At 36.5% G+C, this 20,952-nt stretch overlaps 1 protein-coding gene across 1 annotated transcript in view; it reads right to left on the reverse strand.

The window, feature by feature from the left end:
- The window catches only part of LOC137240078 (probable ATP-dependent RNA helicase spindle-E), a 339,630-nt gene that overhangs the window by 129,779 nt on the left and 188,899 nt on the right, over window positions 1-20,952 (reverse strand). Inside the window, exon 2 of the mRNA XM_067765991.1 lies at window positions 12,793-13,002. The gene's annotated coding sequence lies outside the window, so the exon portion shown is untranslated. The remainder of the gene's footprint in view (window positions 1-12,792; window positions 13,003-20,952) is intronic.

A 20,952-nucleotide genomic window follows, 5' to 3' on the forward strand; every position in this document is an offset into this window, starting at 1 on the left:
AACAAGGAAGAAAGAAGATTCAAAATTGTGATATCTATTGGAGTGGCCATACAAATAAGCGCATTTACGGCGTCGGATTCATGGTGAGGAAGGCTTTGTCGCCAAGTATTGGCGTTCACGCCTGTGGACGAACGTCTTGCCGCTTTCCGAATAAAAGCAAAATTTTGTTATATATTGTGACGTATATTATCATCACTAAGCAATACTAGTATCAGTAAGCATATACTAAACAGCCACTCGTATGTACGTAAACAAATCAATCATCATGTACACACATACATACAAGGCAGCAGAGAGGTACTCACGAACGCATGACATCATCAGCCGAAGTAATACTCACATATACACACGCATATGGATACCAACTACAAATATACATGTATATTCTGCTAACCAAGCATGAAGTTCACGAAATTACTAGACCTTAGGAAAAATGAGTGAACGAGGAAACCGAGAGTATAAAAGCAGAGCAAGCGGAGTAGTCATGGAGCAGTTTGATTTAAACATGCAATTGGTTTTGAAGTATAAGTGTTATTGTGAAGTACTTTCAAAGTAGTCTAATAAAGATCATTTTGCATTACTGAATATTGGTGTTACTTATTCAACAGTTTAGCGATTCGAATGACCCGCGCCTTTAGTTCTGCTTACTCCAAACTAGAAAAAGAAGAGATAAAGATGGGTTTGATGTTCAATGAGAACAAAAGGAAGTACCTGCTGTAAATCGCATTGGTAACCACCCCACTGTTGGCACACAAATTTCGAAATAGTAAAAGCCTTTATTTGGGAATCAGCATCAAAACTAACAACAACACCAGCTCTGAAATCCAGAGAGGGATCGCTTTTGGCAGTAGATGCTTCTTTGGACTAGGTTGGCAATTGAAAAGTAAAGTCCCATTTCGGCAAATGAAAATAATACCCTACAAGTCACGTATCGTACCCGTCCTGTTATATGGTGCAGAAGTATGGACCATGACACCATAAGATGAAGCGGCTCTGGGAGTGTTCGAGAGAAAAGTTCTTCGAAAGATTTATGCACCACTACGCGTTGGCGATGCCGAATACAGAAGAAGATTTAACGATGAGCTCCAAGAGCTCTACGCAGACATCAACATAGTCCAGCGAATTAAAGCGCAGCGGCTGGGCTGGCTAGGCCATGTTATGCGAATGAAAGGTGACGCTCCGGCCAAGAAAGTGTTTCTATCGGAACCCGCCTATGGAAGTAGAGGTAGAGGGGGGGCCCACTCCGCTGTAAGGAAAAGGTGGAAAACAATTTAACTCCTTTGGTGTGACCAATTGGAGCCGGTTGGCAGAGAGAAAAGCGACTGGGGCGCTTTTTTGGACGGCCATAACCGTTTGAACGGCTAAGTGCCAATTAAGTAAGTAAGTAAGCTCTAAAAAACGTCTCCCTTTGTAAAATTCTGTTGAATTGTATTATTTATTTAAAATATACTTTATATATATAAATTAGATTACCGAGGAACAAGGTATGGGGGAATTGGAAGATATTATGCAAAACTAAAATGATATTGAATACGACGGTTGAGAAAATTTCGGTGGCTGCCTCATATCTAAACTGAAACTGGCAGGCGCTAGAAGAACAGACACGGAACGGAATCGAATTTTACTTATGTAAACTTGTTGTCAGAAAGTGGCCTTTTCAAACCAAATCCCGATTTCATGAATTTTCTAGTAAAACTAAATAACGCATTTTTAAGTTATAATAGCGACACCTTAAATATGAATGATACTTATTTAAGACATCTTTTAAAAATATCGGAAAGTGTGGGCGTAGCCGAAAAATTAAAAAAAGATTTTTTGTTGGGAGAGCTTTTTTTTAAAATAAGACACTTGAATAGAAAAGAAAGAGAGATAAAAAGAAATAACGAAATTAAGAAAACAAATATATATACTAATTAAATCAGTAGTTTAATATCTGAGTTTTAATTCCTCCAGAACTCCTGTGTTAAAAATGAAATACTGATAAGAAACTTTTCGTGCAGAAATATACGTGGAGGTCCTGCCAACTCACTGGAGTAGTCGGTCTGTTTGGAAAATATCTCCCTTCTTAACTTCTGCAATATCGATGAAAAACTTTTCGTTCGACATATACTCGGATGCAGGCCCGCCTAGAGAGAGAGAGGGGGAAGGGTGGCGGCATTTCCCCCCGGGCCCGCGGTTTCTCAGGGGGCCCGTTTTTTAGAGGTACTAAGACATTTTTTTTTAATTCAGGAGAGTCTTTAGCTGTTCCATTTGGAATTTTTAAGCCGAATATAAAAAGCAACGAATATCTGCATTTCGTTTTAATATTATAGTGAAATGTGAAAAATAAAAATAATATAATAAAATTTAAGAATAAATATTTCATTTGGCAGCTGGCTCAAAACCATTCAGGTTCCGAATGTGATTCGACTATTGATAATAATTTTGTGCCTTGGCCTTCGAACAGTGAGTAGACAATAAAAACATCAAACAAAAATGTATGTTTACATGAATCCGAAATCGTAAAGTTTCGTGGTGACACTGATGAAGGTTCATCCTCAAAAAGTCTTCCAACAATACCACCAACTCTGTATCAAAGTCCAGATTATTTAAGCGACTTCGACATCGGTACCGTGATCGTAATTACGAGGCATTCCCTACCTCGTTGTTTAACAGAATCTTGGAGAGAAAGTGAAGCGTGACTGGTTGGAGTGGAGTGCCAGTATCAATGCTTTTTATTGCCTACCATGTCGTATGTTAAGCACCAATACTTTAAATCGACCTAAAATTTGTTGTTCTGACGGATATTCGAAATCGCAGGTGTGGAAGAAGCTATACGATAAACTGCCAGCACACGAAAATACTCAAGATCAGATTAAATGTTATATTCAATGGCGATCTTTACAAAATCTAATTCAAAAGGAGGCTACAATTGATACCCTTATCAATGAACAGCTAATCACTGAAACTCAAAAGTGGAACCAAATTTTATATAGAATTTTGGACACTATTTTATTTTTGGGTGAAAGGGGCCTAGCTTTCAGAGGCGAAAGTATATATCTTGGTGAACGAAACAATGGAAATATTTTGGGCATCTTAGAACTCATAAGCCATTATGATCCGATACTTAGAGATAATTTGGAGAAAGTTAGGATTTAACAACAGCAGCGCAAACGTTTACAAGTTCACTATCTTTCCTCAGATATTCAGAACGAGTTTATAGAAATGTGTGCAAAACACGTGAGGGAAACTATATTAGATCAAGGCAAGAAAGGCAAGTATATTGCCATTATCGTTGATGCTACACCTGATGCTAGTCACTTTGTTCAGACTACTTTCATTTTGCGCTACCTCCATTTCAATTCGAAATCAACAAATTTTACAATTCAAGAAGGTCGTTTGGTTTTCGTGGATTGTAACAAAAAAACTTGTCATACATCGCTGATTTAACAGGTTGTCGTGCACAAGGGCTCGATAACGGCGTCAATAAGAAAGGATCTACCAACGGAGCACAACGTTACATTCTCGACAAAAACTGCAATGCTGATTACTCTCTTTGTGTAACCCACAGTCTGAATTTTTGTGGTGTTGATGCTGCATGTTGATGTTGTATGGCTGCTATTACTTTCTTCGGAGTTGTACAAGAATGTTTTACTATTTTCAGCACCAGTCCACAAAGATGGGACATTCTCAAAAAAAAAAAACATGTACCGAGGTCTCTTCCCAGTCTTTCAGACACTAGGTGGTCGGCTAGAATTGAGGCAATCAAATCATTCGCAAATCATGTTCCAGGATTAACATAAGCACTAAACGCATTACTTAAACTAAATTAGACTGCACAAGCATACGGAGATATTACCGGCATTCTCAAGTACATCAACAAGTTCGAATGTATCTTGCTGTCCTCAATTTGGTTCAAAATAATGACTACCATTAATGAAAGAAACATCGTACTCCAAGCTAGAGACGCCACCATAGTTGTTGAGGTCCGAAATCTCGTTCCCCCTATAAATTCAGAAAACAAAAATTCGGAAACACATTTTTTCAGAACACATTCTCTTCCAATTTGCGTCGTGCTGCTTTTAATTTATCCTACAAATTTGCGGGACGGGACCTACTTGTATTATGCCGACTCCGAACGGCATCTGCAAGGCAGATGAGTTTTCACTGAGAGCTTTTCATGGCAGAAATACATTCGGAATGCTTGCCAGACACTGCCGAGGGGCGGCCCCACTTAAAAACATTTCTTCTAATTCAAAAATCTTGTTTCGAAAATTTTTGATGTTGCTTTGCACGGGGCGTGAACCCAGGATCCTCGGTGTGGTAGGGGGAGAACGCTACCATCACACCACGGCGGCCGCCAAGTCAAAAAAACGTTTCTGAATTTTGAGAAAAACTTAATGTTTTTTCTGTCGTCTTATTGCTTTCTGAATTTTGACTTCTGAATTTTGCCGTCTGAAATTTGACTTCTGAATTTTCACTTCTGAAATTTGACTTCTGCAATTTGACTTCAGAGATTTGACTTCTGAGTTTTAACCTCTGAATTTTGTCTTTCTGAAAAAGGGTTCTGACCAATGTTTTCTGAAAAAATGTGTTTCTGAATTTTCCGACATCTAGATGCCTTATTAGCTGATTTGAAGTTGATCAGGAACCAATGGGAAACAATTTTAAACGAATGCAAAACAGTTTCTATTCAATTGAACATCTCGCAAAGTTTCCGGACATTCGAAAGGAAAAACCCAAAAGACGTTTTGAAGATAATGGAAATGAGATGACTACGGATGATCCAGAGTCTGATTTTAAAAACAATACATTCTTGGTGATCGTTGATTCGGTAATCACTGGCATTACTGAACGATTGGCAGATATGAAAAATTTGATCGAGACGTTCTCCTTTTTGTGGCAATTTGAAGACATGAATGAAACTACGGTTGGGGCGAGCGTAGCAAAATTTGTCGAAAAATACTGTTAGGAATATTAGCAACACTAAGGGGTACTGTCATCTCTAAGCCAATGCTAAGAGTGACTTGTATGCACATCCATAAATTAATCATTATGTATCTACATAAACGAACCGATTATTATGTCTACACATATGTACGTACACGCAGCGGAGAAGCAACGCACAAACAGATGCAGATATCTTATCTGAGATTCTCCCAAAAGTATGAAATTGTAATTGTGGAAGTGTCGCTCACAAAAACATGCGCATATGAGAGCTTCACACGTGCATTTGTAGTTATAATTATATACCAGTAACTAAGTAATTTCTGGAAGCGCCTAGAAGATGCAACGAGGAAATCACACATTATAAAAGCAGCAACAGTAGAGGCGCGATAATAAGTTTCGATTAAGCACGCTATCTGTCGAGCAATAGAAGTGTTATTTTGAAAGTACTTGAATAAAGTCCATTTTGCATTATTAAATATTGGAGTTATTTATTTAACAGTTTAGTTGTTCGAACTTAGTAGAAAGTGGCGAATAAGAGGATTTGCACTAAATTCGTTACAGTACAAAGTCGGACGTTTTTCAAAGCTTACAATGTGAAATAATTCACTTGACACACATTTACGAAGGAAATTTTGATAAAGGTCTGTCGCCATTGGAATTGCTAATTTCCATCTTCGTTCAAAATCTGTATACAATATTCCCCAACATTCGTGTTGCTTTACGTATCTTTTGCGCTATACCTGTCACTGTAGCTAGTGCAGAACTCTTTCAGTGTCCTTGTAAGAATCAAAAACTTTCATTGATCGTGTTCATCTCAAGAGCGAGTTTCAGTTAAATTTTGTTATTATTATAAAAAAAAATTCAGCGAAAAAACAAGAAAAGCCTCTCTTTGATATCCGAACCTTCTATATTGAATAATTATAACTTATAATACAGCACAGTTCTAAACAAAAATTCCGTGCGAGTTTTTCCCTCCCCCATTCCTCGTATTCTAAATAAAAATTCCTTGTGAATTTTTTCACTTCTCCCTTTCCTCCTATAATGAACAATGTTCGAAAACGCGGAAACCGGTTATGGGAGAAAATTGAGTATTATGAATGTGAGTGAGAGAGAGAGGGAGATTTCTCTGTCATTTCTTAAGAGTTTTTTCACTTGTAAAATTAAAGGGAATGCATAAAATAGTTAAAGGAAATTGGTTCTTTTAAGGAAGAACACTTATTTGTACAAATTTGTGCTAAAATATGTACATTCTAACACAATATTCTTTATTTTAAGTCGAAAAGTATATCATAAGCAACGGAAGAGCTCTTTGTATATTTGATGCAGCCATGCAGAAATTGCGCAAGTATTTTTGAAGAAGACTTAAATACATTTTGGCATATGACGAAAGACGAATTCAACTCGACTTGGCCACCAGAAAATTGCTTTGCTGAATGGAAGCAGGTAACTCTGGCGGATTTGTGTTATCCCGTCGTCTTCTTCTTCTTATCTGTTGATGTTGCTGTGGCACCAAATCATTACTCATTTCAGTGAATACCACATGAAATGCAATACTGTGCATTGTTTATTCTTTATTTCTTAATTTCAATCAAATTTGCAACAATAATTAAACTTTTCAATTTTTTAAACAAAATATGAAATGCGCAACGAAATTTCAATTGACTAAACATCTGACTTCGAATATTCGAAATTCCTATTCCTAATTATTGTTTTCCCTGGGAGAAAAGAATTGGAGGAATTTTTCCGCGGGAATAAAAAAATCCACGAGAAAAAATTCCGAGGGAATTTTTAGAATTGGGCTGATAATCATCATTATATTTATCAGAAACGTACTAAAATATTACCAAATAACTAGGAAAGATTATTTGAAACAATATGTGGGTGATAAAAGAGAATTTTATTTCTACGTTACAACAAAACAGTATAAATAGCATATATGTCATACTAGCAGACCCGGCAGACGTTGTTCTGCCCTAAATTTGTATATCTGCATACATTTTAATAAGCTTTTTCCGTCTAACTCTCCCTCGCCCCTCTACACTTTTTCCTAATCTTTGTATTCATTCCTCCCTCCGTATTTTTCGCTTCATCTATCTCCATCTTCATCTCATTCTATCTCTTTCTCAGTCTCCTTCTCCTTCTCTCTTTTCTCTTCTCTCAAGTTTTTCTCATTCTTCTTCATATCTTATTGCCAGTCCCAGAGGGTGGTATGTATTTTGTTCCAGTCCCATTCCGAGTCTCAGTCCCAGTCCCACTCCGAGTCTCAGTCTCACTCACAGTCCTAATCCCAGTCCCAGTCCGTCTCTGGTCTGCTTCCCGGAAAAAAGCAAATCGAATAGGACGTATGTAAATAGGTATGTAGGTATTATTAATTCATGTCTTTATTTCGGCTTCGCATGCATATTTATCAGTTTTGCCAGGTTGATGCGAGTAAATCGAATATCACAATGAAAATTACTTAAAGGCTCTCAGTAACAGCTTTCATTTGATATCCAAAATACACACACATTCTAGGGGTGCCCGGGCCCACGTTTTGGCCTATATCTCATTGACCTTAATCACCAATAGGTATGAAAACTACCCTGTACTAAAGCACTCATCAACAGCATTAATTTTATATCCGTATTGTATAAACACATTATAGGGGTGCCCGGGTCCACGTTTTGGCCTATATCTCATTGACCCTAGTCACCAATAGGTATGAAAACTACCCTGTACTAAAGCACTCATCAACAGCATTAATTTTATATCCATATTGTATAAACACATTATAGGGGTGCCCGGGTCCACGTTCTGGCCTATATCTCGAGACCCTAGTCACCAATATGTATGAAAACTACCCTGTACTAAAGCATTCATCAACAGCTTTCATTTGATATCCATATTGTATAAACACATTCTAGGGGTGCCCGGGTCCACGTTTTGGCATATATCTCGGGACCCTAGTCACCAATAGGTATGAAAACTACCCTGTACTAAAGCATTCATCAACAGCTTTCATTTGATATCCATATTGTATAAACACATTCTAGGGGTGCCCGGGTCCACGTTTTGGCCTATATCTCATTGACCCTAGTCACCAATAGGTATGAAAACTACCCTGTACTAAAGCACTCATCAACAGCATTAATTTTATGTCCATATTGTATAAACACATTATAGGGGTGCCCGGGTCCACGTTTTGGCCTATATCTCATTGACCCTAGTCACCAATAGGTATGAAAACTACCCTGTACTAAAGCACTCATCAACAGCATTAATTTGATATCCATATTGTATAAACACATTATAGGGGTGCCCGGGTCCACGTTCTCGCCTATATCTCGAGAACCTAGTCACCAATATGTATGAAAACTACTCTGTACTAAAGCATTCATCAACAGCTTTCATTTGATATCCATATTGTATAAACACATTCTAGGGGTGCCCGGGTCCACGTTTTGGCATATATCTCGGGACCCTAGTCACCAATAGGTATGAAAACTACCCTGTACTAAAGCACTCATCAGCAGCTTTCATTTGATATCCATATTGTATAAACACATTCTAGGGGCGCCCGGGTCCACTTTTTGTCCTATTTCTCGAGACCCTAGTCACAAAATGTATCCTGGTAAAAATTATCCGACATTTTATTCTAGATTAACGCTACCTACATACCAAATTTCACGCAAATCGAGCCATATATAAGACAGTTTAGAATAAATCGGTCCCTGGCCCACTTCCCGAAAAAAAACTTTTCACAAACACTCTCCGGGTTCCTATTAAGTTATCCTAAAAATTTCATGGCAATCTTTCTATCCGTTCTCGAGTTATGGAGTGACAATCAAAATATACACTTCTTTTTATATATATAGAAGATATGTAATACTCCTATATTGCTACAAAAGGCTAGGTACATTCCCGAACATCAGAGTGCCGATATATTGCTGTTTAAACCATGGTATAAATATTACCAGGTAAAACCATTTACTCTTCATGGCGGCCATAATGGTGTTTTGATTTTTAAAAAAATTTTTAAATCACTCTCTTAAACTTTGTGGAAATGCCAAACCTAAGTAAACACAAAAAAAATTGTTGGTTTGACATTTTCATTTTTTTAATACCAAAAAAAATAAAATGCTTATGAAATAAATGAAAAAATATTTCGAAAAGTTTTGAAATCGGTTTTATGTATATGGCAAAAAAATGAGTTACCAATATAATGGATGCCTCAACACGTGCTATTTTTGCAAAGGGAAAGAAGAACGAATGTTAGAGACCACACCTATTGATTTTTCATTCATCCTTCTTCACTTGATTGATACGTCTTTAACCCTTAAATATGCCGAAACTTCACTTTATAAGAGATCACCAGTCTCAAGTGTACTCGCTACTGCGGAAAAAAATTATCTCGGAGATATTCTTTGGTTTGTTTTGGTCCTTTTCCTCGCGGTTGGAAGATACATTTTTTAATTGGCGCGTAACCGTTTAGGAGATGCTGGTCGTTGCCTAACAAGTCACTCCAGCTAACCCAGTTTCGCTATAACTGACGCCAACAGGGAGCACCAACAGAGATCAAAGTCTTCCTCCACCTGTTTCTCCGAACCCAGTGGAGATCTTCCCATAACTTGCCCACGTCAGCAAAAACGCTGTAGCTCTACGCAGCTTAGCTAAACATCATCGTCCAGTTGGAGTATGATAGTTCGTGGAGGCTGCATTTACCGGCTGAATTGTATTGATTATCCCTCGGCATTACCTTGGCACCAAAAGGTCGTCCGAATTAGCAGATAAATTTTTGGGTCGGCACAAAACATGTATTTAGGTGAGACAGTTCGTAGAAAAACGAATACACGATAAGTAGCCTTCGAATTGCATGGAAAGCTAGACCTTAATCTCCTCAGATATATAAACCGAATTGTTATTATTAGCAGATATGTATCTCTTCCGTACACCTTGGCGGTAAGTCGGTTATTCTTCTCGTCGCACAGACGCTGATACATTTCTAAACAATTTATTGAAGAAAATTCCTCAGAAGAGGATTGTGTCCTGATTCTTCCTTTTGCGGGAAACTACAATACAATTCTTGAATTGAAAATTCTGGAATGCGGTTGACCGTTGAGATTTCTTATTTTCTGGTTATTTCTACCAATAAAAAAAATCAGTTTTGGATAAAATATCATAATATAATTGTTAGAACGCAAAAATATATGGTAATTCTATACGACAGCATGACACCGGTAATACGGGTCCAAAAATACCGAGAGAGATTTCAGAAGACTCGTATTGACCTCGACAACAATAATCGAAGGCGGAAAATAAAAATTTTAGATCGTTCAAAAGATATTAACGAAAAACCAAAAAATGACCCCGGAGTGCTCCGAAGCCGAGAGTGGGATCCATAGTATTTTTGCGCAGAACACCTTTCTGTATTGGCGGCCTTTGGCCGCGCTTATAAAAAATTACATTGGGTGGGTTCCACCGGTTTGGATACCAAAATTATATCCGCGGAAAACACTTATGTTCACAATTTTTTTTGTGGGCACACACAAAATCATCAAAATTACAACAACCACATGCAAATTTTAAAAATTTCTTTTGCAAATATCTCTTGACATACCCAAAATTTTTTACCTCCGCTTTCATATTCGCGATCCTGGATCCAAAACGCGTCTTTTGATAGCACCCTTGATATTTTTGGACGTGTATTAAGAGTGCCATGCTGTCGTATAGAATTACCAAATATATTACAGTTTGTTATATTTTTGTCATGAAAACAACACCAAAATAAAAAAATAAAAATGTGAAAACAGTTAGAATTTTAAAACTTTTTTAAACGTCATTTCGGCTCTGACCGGTTTTACCTTGTAATATTTATACCATGGCTTAAACCTTTTTGTTTTTGTATTCAATAATCGAATGTACCTAAATTTAAATTTCTCCTTGTCACGCTTATGCTGCTACAATCACAAAAATTTTATAGGCTGTCTTGTTTTGATTTTGAATTCAAAACACATTGCGAGCATTTTCTATTAGCAATATAGGAGTATTACATATATGATATATGTAATACCCCTATTTTGCTAATACAATATGTGATATATGTAATACTCCTATTTTGCTAATACAAAATGCTCGCAATGAGTTTTGAATTCGAAATCAAAGCAAGACAGCCTACAAAATGTTTGTGATTGTAGCAGCATAAGTGTGACAAGAAAAAATTTAAATTTAGGTAAATTCGATTATTGAATACAAAAACAATAACATTTAAACAGCAATATATCGGCACTCTGATGTTTGTGAGTGTACCTACCCTGTTGTAGCAATATAGGAGTATTACATATATGATAAATAGTAAGTATTCTGCGTTAATTTTATTTTCAACTCTTAGTCCAAAAATCATTTAGTTGATGTGGCAAAATTTTTTTTGATGTAATCCATCAATAATGATTCATGAATGAGACGTCATTAATTCAAATTAATTAAATGTATTAGTGGATTTTTTATAGGGGGCCCGTAAATTGGTTAGTCCCGGGTCCAGATTTTCTCTCTACGGCCCTGCTCAGATGTCATGCCAATTCATTGTGGAGTAGTCGGACCGTTTGGAAAAGACCTTACTTCTTAACCTCTTCTAAGAAGCGAATGTTGGATTAGGAGACCACCCCTATTGATCTTTCATTCATCCTTCTTCACTTGGTTGATACGTCTTTAACCCTTAAATATACTGAAACTTCACATTATAAGAGATCAGCAGTCTCAAGTGTCCTCGCTACTGTGGATCTTGGAGGTATCCTTTGGTTTGTTTTCGCCCTTTTCTTCGCGGGTGGAAAATAAATTCGTTAGTTGGCGCTTAACCGTTTAGGAGATTTTGGTCGTTGCGTAACAAGATTGGAAATTGCCAGCAGAAAGCGTTCGCGCATTTCATAGAGTCGGACGGACAAAATTCTTGTCAATCAAATATTCCAAAACTGACTGGTATGAAGAACCCCTCAAATCTCTAGTCAATGAACTATTCAAAATCTAACTTGTATGAATAACCCCACAAAATTCTAGTCAATGGACTATTCAAAATCTAACTAGTATGATTAATCCGAAAAATTCTAGTAAACGAACGATTCAAAAACTGACTAGTATGAATAACCCCATAAAATTCTAGACAATGAACAAGAATGTTTGCTAACTACTTTGGCTTTTGACTGCACGATTGTGCTTCATTCTTGTTTGAGCTAATATACACATCTATTAATCTGCCTAGGGTTTTGAGCAGAAAAGACGTCAAACGTATAGGCCTGTAGTCTTTTAGGTGCTGATTACTGTTTATTCCCGCTTTCGGAATGAAGATGTTCTCCAAGATCACATAAAGGGGTTAAATTTTATGCAACCCTCAAAAGCCTCGAGGGATACTTCACCATTCCCATTCCATTTTTGAACAGTTCTCTGTATTCGTCCCAGCACTCCTCGCTTTCCGCAACTTTTGCCAGCTTAAAATCCTTTTTACTTGCACTCTGGGTAGATTCAAGGGAAAATCTCTGTTGTTCGCAGTTGTGAGCGCATTTGACAAGAAGTTGTTGCACTCCTCGAACTCGTTTACGGTGCTAACCTCTTTACTTTGCCCAAGTCTTCCTGATACACATTTCTGAAATTTGTACCAGTCCGTTGACCAATGGTTTCTAAAGGTTTTCGCCTTCTCTACCCTCTTAAGGGGGATTCTGAAGCTGATATATGCATGGTCTGAGAAGGATGACATATCAAGGACCCTCTATTTATAGCCCGATATATTATGCTCAGAGGTCAATGTGATATTAAATACAGAACTGGAATATGTAGGAACCCTACCCATGTTAGCCACCTGTAGACTCGGTATTATACAACAAAAAAGGGACTCACCTTAGTCGTTAGTATCGTCCTCTCCCCATACGCTGTGATGCCCATTCGCGTCCGCGCCTCTGATAAGCCGTCCTCTTCACCCTTCTCAATCAGTCAGTCTTTTAGGCTCCTCTGCTGGGGCCTCTAATATATGGGCCATGTAGCTGGATGCAAGGATAAGGGACGGTTTGTTTTGTGCTGCTTTGTAACACGTATTTTCACTTTTTTCGACTGTGAAGAATTATGAGAGATATTTCTAATTAAAAAATATTTTAATTTCCCTTAAAAATATTAAAATATTAATTTATCCAAAAGTGTGCAGAATTTCATTGTAGTTTTAAATAGAGGCTGTGAGGCTAGAAGCTAAATAAATAAAATTTTCCGAAAATAGGACCACACCGTCTTGTTTTATGATTTTATTTTTTTTTCAACAATTGCATCATGTACAGAGTAAATATTGACTGTAATGAAATATTTAATACTAATATACATAGTAGTTTCTTATCACAAAACGGATTTTTACTAATTTTTAATTTTTCTTGCTTGGTCTACTATTTTACGTTATCACTATTTTGGCAGCAGCACTCGATAAGAATAATCACATTGATACGGCGGCTAGCCGTCAGTAAAATTTTTTTTACGCGTGTTCTTACAATGTTTCTTTTTCAGCAAGAGGTTGGGCGAAATTTTATTTTATTTTTTCACAAGATATGTACTGTGTGCCCTTCTTTGTCATTAAGAATTAAAAACTTTTTTATTGAAGGCCGTTAAAATCTACGTTATTCAACATGTTCGCATGTATCAAGAGTTCAAGATCAAAAAACCGAAGATACAGAATTTCAGTCTTTTAAAGGCGCCTTGACTTTCATAAAATTTCACTCGATTCTTCTTTGGGGATTTGAATGCCATACTGATTATTACTTACATCGCATGCCCTATAAATATTTTATTTAATGCGACGACCTATTTTCATTTATATATTTTAAGATTTATTAAATCTCATATTTTAACCTGCACTATCTCCACTGTACTTGTATTTGACGTTTTATTTTTTCATACTGAAAAAACTATGAAGTGGGACCACATGCTTTGTTTAAAGTTTTCAATCTTTTCAGCGCAAAAAATCTACATTTTTGAATTAAAAACATACACTTCCACATGTTCTACAAAACTTATCTGAATATTTTATTTTGATACATTTATTATTTAATTTCAGCGGCCATAATGGTTTTTTTAATTTTAAAAAAAGTTGAAAATCACTCTCTAAAACTTTGTGGAAATACCAAACCAAAAGAAACAAACAAATAATTTTGTATTTTTGATTTTTGCGAAATAAAACATTTATTAAAAATCAATCAAAACTTGTTCTGAATTAATAACAATTCGGATTTCCTGCTTTCTTGTGGCCTTGGAGGCTTCAATCTTCTCGACAGCTTCCTTTACCTTTCTGGTGGTAATGGCAAGTATTATGGATACTTTTAGGAAGGGGCTAAAACTGTTATTCACTTTATAATATAATTCCTTGCAAAACTATTAATTTTGGACTTTAAATATATTTGGATCAATATAAAAATTATCTTCGGATTTTTATTTTTTGATGGCGGCATTTCCCCCCGTGCCCGGGGTTTCTTCAGGGCCCGTTTTTTAGAGGTACTAAGACATTTTTTTTTTAATTCAGGAGAGTCTTTAGCTGTTCCATGTGCATTTTTAAGCCGAATATAAAAAGCAACGAATATCTGCATTTCGTTTTAATATTATAGTGAAATGTGAAAAATAAAAATAATATAATAAAATTTAACAATAAATATTTCATTTGGCAGCTGGCTCAAAACCATTCAGGTCATAGTACAGGTTTACAAGTATGATATGTATGAGAGGGAAACAATTCCTTTCTCTTTTTAACATGCTGCCGTTTGACACTTCGGTCAGTGTCAAACTATTGTGGAACTCAGTGGAACCTGCGTGGAACAAGCGTTTGACCCTGAACGAAGTGTTAAAATTACCGGGGTTGCTGTCGTGGAAAGCGACGCAGGGAAACAAAAAAGGGAGCGGAATATCAGATATGGGTTGCTGTGATGGTAAATTTTTTAACGAATTTAGTATGAAAATCTAGTGCACCTATATCGGTCCTACAGAAAATTATACAAAAGCCTTGAATTGGAGTATCTGAGGACGCGTAGTTATTCCAGTATTATGAATACAAACACGGGTGCTAAGTTTTTCTGCCCGTTCAAAAGTTCTACGCGAAAAACAGTTTGAAACCGAGGTCGACTGCAATAACCTGTCCGAAAATGTAGAAATTGAAATGAAAAGACGCGTTTTGGCCTGTTATCAATAGTCCAAAGGCGAAAAAGTATTCGAATTATTGCAAGCGAGGCAAAAAAGCGTCTATTAATACTTCCCCCAACGGTTTTGGTCATGTTTTAGCAATCGTCCCCGGTAATAAAGTATCAAAAATTGTTAATTAAAATTGTCCAAAACATATGGATTTTAAAGAGAGATGTAATTAAGTGCTCGTTTAAAAGCAAATAAGGATATTTCTTTGTAATTTTACAATAAAAATTTTACGCAGTTTTCGTTAGCTGCTACTACACTTTTCTTGGACCTAAGAAGTACAACAGTGACAAATAGCTTCCACAAAAAAAACGAACGAGAACAAGAATTTTATCAGGTGATCCTGGCTGTGTTTGTGCGTTCTGCTACATATCCTACTTGTAGATCTGTACTTTGATTCAGGTTCCGAATGCGATTCGACTATTGATAATAATTTTGTGCCTTGGCCTTCGAAAAGTGAGTAGACAATAAAAACATCAAACAAAAATGTATGTTTAAATGAATCCGAAATCGTAAAGTTTCGTGGTGACACTGATGAAGGTTCATTTTCAAAAAGTCTTCCAACAATACCACCAACTCTGTATCAAAGTCCAGATTATTTAAGCGACTTCGACATCCGTACCGTGAATTATGAGTTTTGCGATCTGAAGAAGTCAACGAAATAATTCGTGGAGGTCATCAAACGTGCCCTGTTACTTTTTCCACGTGATCGTAATTACGAGGCATTTCCTACCTCGTTGTTTAACAGAATCTTGGAGAGAAAGTGAAGCGTGACTGGTTGGAGTGGAGTGCCAGTAGCAATGCTTTTTATTGCCTACCATGTCGTATGTTACGCACCAATACTTTAAATCGACCTAAAATTTGTTGTTCTGACGGATATTCGAAATCGCAGGTGTGGAAGAAGCTATACGATAAACTGCCAGCACACGAAAATACTCAAGATCACATTAAATGTTATATTCAATGGCGATCTTTACAAAATCTTATTCAACTGATACCCTTATCAATGAACAGCTAATCACTGAAACTCAAAAGTGGAACCAAATTTTATATAGAATTTTGGACACTATTTTATTTTTTGGTGAAAGGGGCCTAGCTTTCAGAGGCGAAAGTATATATCTTGGTGAACGAAACAATGGAAATATTTTGATCCGATACTTAGAGATCATTTGGATAAAGTTAGGATTTAACAACAGCAACGCAAACGTTTACAAGTTCACTATCTTTCCTCAGATATTCAGAACGATGTGTGCAAAACACGTGAGGGAAACTATATTAGATCAAGGCAAGAGAGGCAAGTATATTGCCATTATCGTTGATGCTACGCCTGATGATAGTCACTTTATACAGTCTACTTTATACAGTCTACCTCCATTTCAATTCGAAATCAACAAATTTTACAATTCAAGAACGGCGTTTGGTTTTCGTGGATTCCCTGCAGTCAAAAGCCAAAGTAGTCAGCAAACATTCTAGTTCATTGACTAGAATTTTGTGGGTTTGTTCATACTAGTTAGTGTATGAGTAATTAATTGACTAGAATTGTGTGGCGTTCATCATACTGGTCAGTTTTAGAATGGTTCATTGGCTATAATTTTGTGGTGTTATTAATACTAGTTAGTATTTAAATAATTCATTTGACTAGAATCTCGTCTGTCGGCTCGAGGAAATGCGCAAGTGCTTTCTGTAGCCAATTTGCAATGCATACTTCAGTTGGCAATGCTAGATAACGTCCAAATCAACGGGCACATAAACACAAGCATGACGAGTCAACCCTCACCGTTACCTCAACAGAGGTTAAAGAAGTTATTGAAAAGGCCAAGCCATCCATATCAATAGTCCCAGACGGAAGACCTATACCGATGCCAAAACACCTGTGCCATGAGGGCATCAGTAGCCTAGGACATTTTTTCTACTTGTCGTTAAAAGCCTATGCCTTTCCAGAATAACAGAGAAAGACCGGAAACCCACCAAGTATCTACCGATATTATCCCTTTAGTCAGTAACGAAAACGTTTAAAGCCGTTATGATTCCCTCAATTAAATGAAATTGTTCGGTTATCCAGCCATAAGCATGACTTCCGTAAAGTGCATATCACTACCACCATTCTGAACTCCATTAACACTCATAACAGGACGGCGCTAGTTCAGCTTGGCCTGTTTTTACACAGTCAACCACTAATGGTTCGTCCCTTTTCCGTTAGATAGATAGATAATTTATTGAGGATTGCACTGCGACCTTTGGTCAGCACCTCATCCCATCCAACTTCAATGATGAACCCGAGCAGTTATCTTGGCTTGAGGGATTTAATTTGGGAATGTTCTGGCCATGGTGAACCCATAAACTTAGCCCTGCGTCTTGAGATTGCGTCACATTCGTGTGTTATTCCGTTACTTTTTAGTTTTCATATATATGTATGTACGTATTTTTATTAAAATTTATTCCAAAGTATAATGTATTGAAGTGATAAATTTTAAAGTTATATACATAATTATGTATATATACATACCTTTTATATATATGATATATAATGAATAACATAAACTTGAGCGCTAATTTATCAATTTTCAAGTAATTTTCAACCCAACTGAGACTAGTATATTAAATAGTAGGATGCTGATGCAAATATCGACTAGTATGTCAACTGTTATTACATTGATGCATAGACTGACTAGTATGCCAACTGGTATGTTGATGTTGAATACACTGACTAATATGTCAATTGGTATGATATTGGTGTATAAATTAACGTTTTATAGTACGTTTTATATTTTTTAAAAAGGTAGCGGACTTGTGTCCGCTTTCATATTTATTGGTTGTGATTCAACTTAAGAATAATTACAATGAATGTCTTAACTTAAAATTACACCTATCTTTGGCCATACGTCACGTTGCATTTGCATGTGTGCCCTATTTCTTGTTATTGCCCAAAATCAAACTATTGCTGATTGTTGTTTACTGCGATCGTTGCTGACTGTTGTTTACTGTGCTTATTGCTGACTGTTGTTTGTTACAATTAAACCGATGATGAAGCATTTAATGAAGTTGCGCGTGCAGGCCGTTGGTAAGGGTCAACTTGGTAAGCGGTTGCCTTAACTCTTCCCCCTTTAAGTGTGAGCGTCCTCGATCATTAGTAGAATGGCAAATTGTTAAAACTCACATATGTTGGAATATGATTTTCTTGACTTGACTGGCTAACTTCTTGATTCGTAATGGATTGTACTGGCTTTGCTATTTCTTCTTCTACATATCGTATTTCCACGGATCGTTTCCTTAGGAAGAAAATAAGTATTATGATTATTAGGAATGCTGCCGTTGTGAAACTTCCGACAGAGAGTGTCGCTTTTTTAACAGAATTGATTTGATGCGTGTTTTTGATGTGCAGGTCTTTTAAAGCTTCTAGGGAGAGTAATTCAATGTGGTCTTTTTCTAATGGAGTTGGCTGTAGTATTGCGGGAATGGTTTCAATTGGTCTTGCTTCAACATTTTCGAATGTTTGGCCGTTTATTTTTATTGTTGCATTGTTAAATATTATCACATGCGTTCCATTGATTGGTCGAGATACTTTATCGGTTTGCACTTCGCCTTCGAACCGGTTTAGCAATATTATTCCGGGTTTGATTTCTTCTAAGGTAGGGGCGTGATGGCCGTTTGTTGTCGAACAAGTCGAATTTAAACTATTTATTATTCTAGCTACACATAAGTCTTTACTTAAATCTATAACATTTGTTTCTTTACAGATCGTTAGATCATTATAACTTTCACAATCATTTTTTATTCCGTACAGTGAATATTTTCCTTTTAGTATTTCATTATACTCAGTTTTTATTATAGTATTTTTTGCCCTTTTTACAGGTCGTATGATAATTCTTCTAAATATTTCTTTCAGTGTCAGCGGTATTTTAACCATGTATAAAATTTTCATTCCTTTACTTAGTACATTTATTTGTGATATTTCTAGTGCTTCTTCGGCACTTTTAAATGGTATTTTTTTCCTTTTTCATCTTGTTGATTGACAATTCTATTTCTTCTTTGCTTAGTATTACAGAGTTCAATATATTTTCTTTTGCCCATTGGATGGCATATTTTATATTTATTAATTCTTCCTTAATTAACCTAATTCTATTTTGCAAATTTATTATGATTTCCGTTACAACATTTTCCTCTTTTCTAATAGTGTTTATCATTCTATTAACTGTATTAGTTATGTTATTTATTCTTTTTTCAAATAGGTTATTAATTACTACTTGCTCATTATTATTTTCGTTTAGATTATTTAAATTATTGGTTATTATGTTTAAATCTTCGTGGTCGGGAGATCCAGCTATGTATTTCCATGCCGTTCCCAATATATCAATGGATCTTCTAGTTTTATAATTGATGTTAGAGGGTTTAAGTGCATTTAGGATTTCAAGTGTTTGAATGGTTTCATGTTTGAGGAGGGGATATAGGAAGTGATCGTTAGGGATTTGGTTATTTATCTCTTCATATGTCTCTGTCAAAAATTGTTCGTATTTTTCTAAGTCGATGAGGTGAATAAGTCTACATGTTCCGTCTTGTATTTTCGCTTGTCCATTGTCTATTGTTACTAGTTGGGATTTGCTGTAGTCTATAATTCGAACGTCTTAGGAAGAGGTAGTAGTAGTAATGAGGAGAATAAGAAGTTTGTAGAGGTCCATTTTACCTAAACTAATCTTACGGTAAGCGCCTCCTGGCGGTGGGATATTGCTCCTTTTTGCTGCCGCTACTCTGGTATCGCCAAATCGCACTATTGGAGACGTGCGTTCTTCCTACAGGAATCCAACGCTGGGTTCTTTGGGGCTGGCTTTTGCCTCGATATTCACGAAACTCGTTTTTTCGCGTTGGCACTTTTTGCCAAATATTATTCGACCGAATACTTATTTTATCGAACACAATAACACCGGCCCCACGTTGGGCGCCCATTAACGTTTTATAGTACGTTTTATATTTTTTAAAAAGGTAGCGGACTTGTGTCCGCTTTCATATTTATTGGTTGTGATTCAACTTAAGAATAATTACAATGAATGTCTTAACTTAAAATTACACCTATCTTTGGCCATACGTCACGTTGCATTTGCATGTGTGCCCTATTTCTTGTTATTTCCCAAAATCGAACTATTGCTGATTGTTGTTTACTGCGATCGTTGCTGACTGTTGTTTACTGTGCTTATCGCTGACTGTTGTTTGTTACAATTAAACCGATGATGAAGCATTTAATGAAGTTGCGCGTGCAGGCCGTTGGTAAGGGTCAACTTGGTAAGCGGTTGCCTTAACTTATATAATAACTAGTATGCCATCTGGTATAAAGCTGGCGCAAAGGCTGACTAGTATGTTAATTGGTATGAGTCTGATGAGTATACTGACTAGTATGTCATCTGGTATGTTGTTGGTGTATATAATGACTAGTTTGTCAACTGGTATGATGCTGATGCAGAGGGTGGCAATTGATATTTCGTAGGACATCGCCGTGTTAAAAATACCAGTTGGTAATATGGAAAGAAGACAGAACTCATAATAGTTGAGATTTTTGGCAAACTAGTATTCTTCTAGTATACAACTAGTTGGTTTGACTGCAGGGTTGTAACAAAAAAACTGGTCATACATCGCTGATTTAATTTGCCATACTCTAGGTAAACATGCAATCCCATTAACAGGTTGTCGTGCACAAGGGTACGATAACGGCGTTAATATGAAAGGATCTTCCAACGGAGCACAACGTTACATTCTCGACAAAAAATCCAATGCTGATTACTCTCTTTGTGCAACCCACAGTCTGAATTTTTGTGGTGTTGATGCTGCAGAATGTTGTATGGCTGCTATTACTTTCTT

This window comes from Eurosta solidaginis, chromosome 2 (genome assembly GCF_040869045.1).
Source record: "Eurosta solidaginis isolate ZX-2024a chromosome 2, ASM4086904v1, whole genome shotgun sequence".
Lineage (NCBI taxonomy): Eukaryota > Metazoa > Arthropoda > Insecta > Diptera > Tephritidae > Eurosta > Eurosta solidaginis.